Source organism: Orycteropus afer, unplaced genomic scaffold, assembly GCF_000298275.1.
Source record: "Orycteropus afer afer isolate SDZICR_OR568_19922 unplaced genomic scaffold, OryAfe1.0 scaffold00057, whole genome shotgun sequence".
Lineage (NCBI taxonomy): Eukaryota > Metazoa > Chordata > Mammalia > Tubulidentata > Orycteropodidae > Orycteropus > Orycteropus afer.
The window spans coordinates 1,986,586-1,995,766 of record NW_006921644.1 but is presented as its reverse complement, the minus strand read 5'-3'; positions in this window follow the sequence as shown (position 1 = coordinate 1,995,766).

The following is a 9,181-nucleotide window of genomic DNA, read 5'->3' as shown; positions in this document are numbered from 1 at the left end:
CTTTCAGTTTTCCTTGATTCATACATCATACATTCCATGATCTGATTATTAATGCATGTTTGCAGCTGTTTTGAGTGCTGTCATGTAGTATAGTAAGTACTGGAACTATTTATTAAATATATGAAGGTATTGAATGGTTCTAACCCTGTTTTGAACTCTCCAATTCTAGCTAATTGTCCAGTTAGTGAGTTTCCAAGAGCCTCTGCTAGAAACCCCACCTCCTGATTCTTCCCTAATATTATAGGGTCAGTAGAAAGCTGGCTGATGGCCAAGAGTGACCCTGCTCTCTATATTATATAAAGATTCTCATTGGGTCTTCAACAATCACATGTTTGCAACCAGTAACTTGCCAGCCAACTATTCCAGTTCCTAAAATCATATTTCATATTCCTTTCCTAACTAAACCACTTCCAATTTTTGAGCTCTTAACTAATTTCCAATTTTTCCTTTGTTATAAATACAGATGAGATTAATATCTTTGCATTAATTTTTCCCCCTATACTTTATTTTCTTAGGGCATACAGTTCAATAAGTAGATTTAATAAAAGGTAATATAGTCTAATGCATGGGATCAAATCTTGGGTCTCCCACCAGGTGTTGGATCATAGGCAATTTTCTCAACTTTGTCACACCTTAGTTTGCCTATTTTATAAATAAGGGACAATAATAACAGTTCTTGAAATATAGGGTCATTGTCAATTTTAGATAAATACCTGTAAAGCACTTACTCAGAACAATGTCAAGCCAAGAGTAAATATGAACAAGTAATAATTAGTATTATTTGCCAAAAGAATTAATATTTTAAGGTTGTGAATGTATTTTGCCAATTATATATGGAAGAGAAGGTCTTAACCTCACTCCTTCCCAAGAGGATGAAATAGTAATTGGGTTGGGTCAGCTTTCCACACACACAGATAAGTAGTAGGCAGGGTCACTGACTTGTGTTATGGGTCTGTGTAGGAGTGGCCAGTTCTTTCTCGTTGCCACTTCCCATGAGCATTCCGTCCGTCTTCATTCTTCTGTCATGTGCGACTCCATCACCCATCTGCCAATTTGTCATACTGTGGTGGCTTGCATTTTTCTATGATGCTGGACGCTGTGCTCCCAGGATTGCAAATACTAGCATGGCCACTCAGAGTGGACAGGTTTCAGCTGAGCTTCCAAACTAAGGCAGACTGGGAAGGAAGGCCTGGCAGCCTCCTTCTGCAAACTAGCCAGTGAAAACTACAGCTCACAACAGAATATTATCTAGTACAGTGCTGCAGGAGGAGCCCCCCAGGTCGAAAGGCACTCAGAATATACAGTGACCGCAACAATGGACTCACATATACCAACAATCATGAGGATGCCACAGGTCCAGGCAACACTTCATTCTGTTGTGTGTGGGGTTATCATGAATCAGAGCCAACTCATTGGCCACTAACAACAACAGATACAGATACGCAACTGCGTGACTGAGAAGAAGTTCCTGAAATGTGGGTCTGGGTTAAGAAAGTTGAAGAGCTTCCTAAATTTAGAATGAGGCTCTGTGTTCCAGCCCAGTTCACTCAAGTGCTTCACAGTGGAGTTCAGGGCACAGCTCTGGACTAGCAAAGTGGGTCTTTGCACCCCATGTACCATAATTCATTGTGCGTGAAGAAGAACGGTTGGTTTGACCACGGCTACATTCAGGTACTTCTGTGTTCCCGGGCCATAATATCACCTAGTAAAGCCACGAATGCCACCACTGTTTCTAACAGGGATGTGCAGATTTAGATTTCCCCAGTAGGAAAATCAAGGTAAGAGGCAGATTCCAATTTTACACCTTTCCTCCAAGGTGCAATGAGGTCCCCCAAGTTAGGGAGGAAGACAGCTGGCTTGGTGGAGAGTCATGCTGGTTTCCAGAAAAACTTGGTGTTTTTCTCAGGGGTGAAAGCCAGTGGGGCTTTAGAATTTGAAGCACTGTTTCTTACCTTTTGGGAAACGGCCAGCACAGCCATTTTGAGCATCTGGTAAACAATCCAGGAGCCAGTGTTTTTTGAGTGTCTCATTTTCAAGCTCAGGAGTCTTTTTCAGCTCCTGCCTCCCCGGATCAGCAGAGGTGCCATCGCATTTGCATTGGATGCTGTTCTTTTCCAAAGGGTTCCTTCAAGTGGAAACCAGACAGGAAGCACTCCCAGAGCCTGGTTGTTTGGGTGTGGAGACAGCAAGTCCAGGAGACAGGCCTGTGTATCTGAAAGGACCACATTCACCATGCCCGTGTCCTTCTGTAATTTATTTCTGCCCGGGCAGACTAGGCCGCCTTCCAAAATACATAGTAGATAGTTGGGATTGTTATTGGAAAACCCAGCCTTGCTCTCAGTGTCCCTTATTGGGAACAAAGGAGCAGACAGTCTCTTTGCCTGCGTCCCTTGATGGTACTGTGGAAGGACTCAGCCAAAGAATTACTCCTAAAACCAGTCCCTGAGAGGGGATTACACAAAGGGAGTCAACACTGGGCTTCTAGGCCGTCATTAGAATTCTGCTGAAAAAGGACATCGATCAACATGATAATGCCCATAGTGTATTTCGCAAAGGGAAAAGCAATTTATACAACAGAATGTTTTAGATGGGATGCATGCATGTGTGTGCATGTGTGCATTTCTTGGTCTGGAGAAAGCCAGCTGCATATCGTGAGGACATTTAGGCAGCCCTGTGAAGAGATCCCATGAAAAGAAACTGAGGCTGCCTGTCAACAGCCACGATCAACTTGCCAGCCATGTGAAGGGAGCCATCTTGGAAGCAGGTCCTCCAGCCCAGGCAAGCCTTCATTTGCCTGCAGTCCCAGGCCACATCTTGATGACAACCTCATAAGATATTCTGAGACAGAACCACCTAACTAAACCAGTCCCACAGACACTATGTGAGATAATAAATGTTTACTCCTGTTTTACACTGCTGAGTTTTGAAGTAATTTGTTACACAGCATATATTACTAACACAATCACTATCTTGACTTGTGATTAGATTTGCCTATTTTTGAATGTATGTCAATAGAATTTATTTACAGTATCTACACCTTTTTATGTCTACCTTCGTTCACTCAGTATTATGCATGTGACTTTTATCCATGCCATTACATGTAGTTTTAGTTTGTTCATTTTATTACCATATAGTCATCCATTGTATAAAGGTACCATAAAATGATATTTTCAGTTTTATTTAAAACTACTGAATCATACATTTTAAAAGGGTGAACTTTATAGCATATGAATTACATCTCAAAAAAAAAAAAACCTAAACGCACTGCCATTGAGTTGGATCCAACTCATAGCGACCCCTGTGGGGTTCCAAGGCTGTATCACTACGGAAGTAGATTGCTCAGTCTTCCTTGCTAGGAGTGGCTGGTAGGTTTGAACCGCCAGGCTTCTGGTTAGCAGACAAATGCCTCAGACACATCTCAATAAGGTTGTTTTCATAAAAGCTACCACGGCATAATGTGGCACCAAAAAAAAAAAAAAGTAATGAGGCTAAGAAGAGACCCATAACAAAGATAAAGATGGCTACAAAGATTCGTCACATTTGGCACCATGTTCACATCCCGTTCACATCCTTGTCTTATTCATGCCACTTGTTCCCACAGCCTAGAGAGGCTGGAACCCACTTTGAAGCACTGGTCACAAAAATTTGAGTAGTTTCTTGAATGCCCATGACTTGACTTTTGCTAGGCTGCACATCTCATGAGCTGACCAGGACCCGACTCATGTCTGCGGATGTAGTACCTGCTGGCACATCGACTCCAACAAGTCCATTCTCTGCCTCAACTAAGCCTCCCTTTGTCTTTTTTGCAATTTCCCATTAATAGGAACCCTTGCGAGAAAGTGAAAATTCCAGTGTTTTGCTGACTTTGATTTGTAAATCCGTCCCGGTGATGTTCAATTGACTTGTTGGGCATAACTGTTTAATGAAGGAAGATGTTGGATGTTTAGCAAATGAAATGTTCCATTGTGGATGAGAAGTCCCATGGCAGGGGAACTGAATTTTTCCTTGAGTCTGTACCTGACAAAGCTTGATGAAATATTAATCGGACTCTCCTGGAGACATGGCCTGAGAATAGTGATATGATTGTAGCTCATATTCCTAATTTAGGATTCATGCTCCTGACTGCTTTCTCTGGAATAATAATGTCATTTCCCCTCAAGGCTTGTCAAGTCAAGGAGCACAGATCAGCAGGGGAGAGAAGACTGTGTCAGACCTGGTTTGCAGGGCAGTGACTGGAAAAGACCATTAATTAGTTTGGAGTGGAATGTGGCCCTTGTCCTCATTCTTCTTTCAAATTCATCTATTTGTTAGTTATCAGCAAGGGTCTGCTATGTATCAGGAAGTATTCTCAGCATAAAGATATGAGTCTACTACATGGCCTAATCCCTGCCCTCATGGACCTTAAATTCTAGTCTAATATTTTCTGGTGCCTGCTGTTTCGGCAGCTGTACATGTGCTTCCGTAGTGATACCGCCTTGGAAACCCAAGGAGAGGTCGCTAGGAGTCGGATCCCACTCAGCGGCATTGAGTTTGGTTTTTTTTGGCTTGGTACATGTATTCTCAATCAGTGCTCACAATTATTTGTTGTTGTTAGGGGGTATCAAGGAGCTCAGGTAGCATAGTGCCTAAGGCACTTGACTACTAACCGGAAGGCTGGTGGTTCAAACCCCCCAGCCACTCCTCGGAAGGAAGATGGGGCAATCTATTTCCGTAGTGATACTGCCTCAGAAACCCAAGGAGGGGTCGCTATGAGTCGGGTCCAACTCGATGGCACATAACAACAACAACATTGCTGCATAACCGATTATCTCAAACTCAGAGGCAACTTTATGGTATCAAAATATTTATTATCTCACAGTTTCCACGGGTCAGGTGTCTGGGCTTCGCTGGGCCCTCTGCTCAGGGTCTCACAAAGTTGTAATCAAGGTATGGGAAGTGTAGGGGGCAATGGAGACTAGGTAGAGGTTCATGTGAGGGTCAGTTTCAGTGGACCCTAAGGACCTTGAAACCAGGGGGCGTGTCTTGTTCATCTCTACAGCTGTTTCTTTTTTATGCTTTGCACATTGTGGGCTCTCAAAATGTTTATTAAATAAAAACAAAATATGTTATCATGTCACACCTAGCTCAGACTGGGGTCTGTCCTCCGATTTGGCCTCATGAATCCAGCAGCTGTCCAGAGGCAGCCAGTACTGCACAAGACGACGGATTCGGAGTCAGTCAGAACTTGGGTTTGAGACTTTGAATTATCACTGTAAGTTATGTGACCCTGAGGAATTAATATAACCTTTGTGGAGTCCAATTTTCCTCCTCTGCAAGAAAGGGATTCCACTTGCCTCACACGGTTCTGGCGAAGGTCAAATGCAATCATGATGTGAAGGTGGTTTACAAACTGTGAAATGCCAGAAACCATTCTCACATAGGAGGCTGGCTAAGAGCCTTGTGATGTAAAGACATGCTTTTCAGCCTGGGGTGTGTGGTGGGAGGAGGATAAGAAATATCTATGGAGTTTATCAAATATGTCTGCCACAAGGAAACCCATTCTAGACTTTCTGAATAGGAAGCTCTGGGACAGGAGCCCTGGAAGGGTGTGTATTAAAAAAAAAGCCCCGCAGGGAATTCTGATTTGCGCACTGCTTGTGGGGAAAAGGAGAAAGTGGTTTATCAGAGGAGCTGATGTTACACCTAGTGTAAGTCACAGCCCCTCCACCCCCAGACCTCGGTCTCACCCATGGGAATGACTTGACGTAACTAAATGATCTGCGGGGTCCCTTCCAGCTCTGTATGCCCAGAGCCCAGCACAGGGCCTGGTAGCATGGCATCAGTTGCCGACAAGTTGACTTTGACTCACAGAGACCCATGTGTGTCAGAGTAGAACTGTGCTCCATAGGGTTTTCAGTGGTTGATTTTTTTTTTTTTTTTTTTGCAAGAAGATCACCAGGGCTTTCTTCTGAGGCACCTCAGGGCAGACGCACACCTCCAGCTTCTTGGTTAGCAGCCAAGTGCGCTATCCGTTTGCACCACTGGGGACTGCAGCAACACACTATATGCTTGCTAAGAGTGTGCTGGATCATTGAGCAAGAGGTAAGTGAAGGTTCGAAAGCAGTCAGTCTCCTTGTTCGACCACTAGGTGGCAGCAGGCTCACGCCAAGTCTGGGCTCAGTCACACACATTCTAGGCAGGGACTTGTGCAGGAAGAGGGGACTTTTTTCAGGCTTCTTTCACAAATGGCCTCACACTTCTACTTTTGATCTTGTATTTGAGTAAAGTTATTTCCATCATCACAGAAATTCACTGTTAAGACTGGCAAAAAAAAAAAAAAAAAAATCATGCGATTGTAGAGCTACAGATTTTTGTAAATGTAGCATTTTTTAAGTAAATGTATGGGCAATCTCAAAACATAAGCTCCCTACCGGATACCTCAGAGGTCTGCAGTTAGTAGCTGGTATTTAACTGCCTCAAGTTTTGATCCTCTCCTCCCACTGGTTGTTGTTGTTAAAGTGCCGTGGAGTTGGACTCGACTCATAGTGACTCCTCTTTGGGTTGCCGAGGCAGTATCACTAAGGAAGTAGATTGCCCGACCTTCCTTCTGAGGAGGGGCTATGGGGTTTGAACAGCCAGCCTTTTGGTTAGCAGTCAAGTGCCTTAGGCACTATGCTACCAGAGCTCCTCTCCTCCCATTTAGGTACTAAAATATAGTACCACCCACTCCTGTCCGGTTGATTCCAACTCACAGCACCCCTAGAGGACAAAGTCAAATGCCCCATAGGGTTTCCAAAGCTGTCAATCTTTACAGAGCACACTGCCTCATTTTTCCCCCGCAGAACAGCTGGTGGGTTCAAACTAGTGACTTTTCTATTACCAACTGAGTGTTTTAATCACTGTGCCACGAAGGCTCCTTAAAATAGAACAGCTTTTTTTTTTTCTTATAAAACAAATTAGGATGCCTGTCTCCCACCACAAACTTGACTGTATATTTTATTTAACAAGTATCTCCTGCTTGTCAGTGTTGGCCTGCAGCACTGGGAGGTCCGATTCTCTCCTCCTAAACTGAACGGTGAGGTCAATATGTCTCGTGATACCACAGACAAAATATATTCTGTCTGAAATCTGAACTTAACTGGGCATGTAGTATTTGTTCTGGCAATTCACCAATAAGATGCTTGCTTTATTTTCCATGGCTGATAGGGGTTGAGCCCATGGACTCTGGAGGCAGATGGCGTGGGTCCGAATCCTGGCCCTATGTAGTTGGCCGTAGAACCGGGGCAAGTTACTTTACCTTCTCTAGCCTCAGTTTATTCATCCGTAAAATGAGCACAGCGTCATATGGTCAGAGGATTGAAATGAAACATCCTGCAGTATGCTTAGCAGGGCACGTGCGCATGGTCAATGAAAAAGAAATACTAGTGGGGGTGATGCTGGTTTTGATGATGAGAATCCTAAGAGTCTTCCCAGCTCCACAGATGAAAACACAGTGGGCCTTGGCTGAGGTTTCCTCTTCAGCACTAGCTGGTACCACTGAAGCGTAGCCCCTTTAGAGTACTGGGTCCATTTTGGGTGTGCACTTGGGTGTTTCTACCTCAGTTATGGGACTGCAGGTGCTTGGCATCTGGAAACGGACTCTGTGAGTGGCTGGCAGATGGTTTCGCAGTCCCTCTGAGTCTCCTGGCACGGTGGCACCAAGCTTCTGCCTTGATGATTCATTGTTGAAGCTGGGTTTTAAATAGAAACGGCTGGCTGGAGAAAACACTGTCACCACCCAGAAGCAAGATCTGTTTCAAAACTGTTTTGAGTAAAGTGGGTTTTTTATAGTGAAATCAAGCTATTGATTTATATGCTCTGTCATGTTTGCTCAGACAAGAGAGCGCTCGGTAAGAAACTCGGACTGCCCTGGCCTCCAGACTTCCCGGCCTCCAACTGCTCAACAGATCAAAGCCTCAGCAAGGCGTGTTTGCTTAAGAACAGGTTTCCCCAAAGTCTGGTGTTTATACCACTGGGGGACATACATTAAAGAATGTTGAATTGTGCAGTAAGAATGCCATGCCTTTCCCAATTCTCTTTAAATCCTGATTCTCTGTCAAGAAGGCATTTTTAATATTTTGTGAGTAAGTCTTTTAAAATACCTCTAAAACTTGCTAATCTCTCTCTGCTAATCCCTTTTTTATTAACAAGAAACTGGCCTCAAACTCAGAGACTTCGATAGTTTTTAACTAGGCATGTTTTATTATGCTAATTTTTACTGTTCTTGCGGTAACTCTTTGATGTAACTTCCAATTTACAGAAAAATTGCAGAATTAGGATGAAGAACTCATTTATTCATTAAGTCCCTGGGTTACGAACGTCTGATTTATGGAAAACTCAACCCAAGGAGGGGTCGCTATGAGTTGGGTCCAACTTGATGGTACATAACAACAACAACAACATGCTCACCTTGTAAAAGTACGTGTAACTGTTCCCTCGCTTTGAAACGATTGAACCAACCTACTCACAACAGACTCTTCATCATAATCACCTTTGCTTGCTGTAGGTACAGCTTTCAAATCATTGAAAAGTCTCCCAGACTTTTCTGCAGTGAAGTAAGGCTAAAGAAGAACCGTGTACACCTGTTCTGAATTACCCACAAATTTGACATAAAGACACAGTTGGGAATGGATCTCCCCTGCAAGCCGGGGACGGCCTGGACCTAGATTCACTCAGTGATTACATCATGCCCCATCTTCTTTATCATTCTCTTTCTGTCTACCTCTCTCTCTCTCATTATTTTTTCAACCATTTGCAAGTGTATTAGAGCCATGATTCCTCTTTACACCTAAGTTCATCAGTGTTTATTTCCTAAGACCAAGTATTCTCTAAGATAACCACAATACAATCTTCAAAAACAAGCAATGTAACATTGTTGCAATCGTATTATCAAATCATAGCCCTTATTCAAATTTCATCAACTGTCTCAATTATGTTTTTCATCTGTCCCGTCTTCAGGCAGTCCATAGCTTATTCAGTATTCTTTGCCAACACCACAATTCAAATGCATTGAACTTTCTGCGGTCTTCCTTATTCATCATCCAGCTTTCACACGCATGTGAGGATATGAAAAAGGCAAGGGCTGGAGTCAGGCTCTCCTTAGTCTTCAAAGTGACATCTTTGCTCTTGAACACTTTAAAGAGGTTTTTTTTTTTTTTTTTTT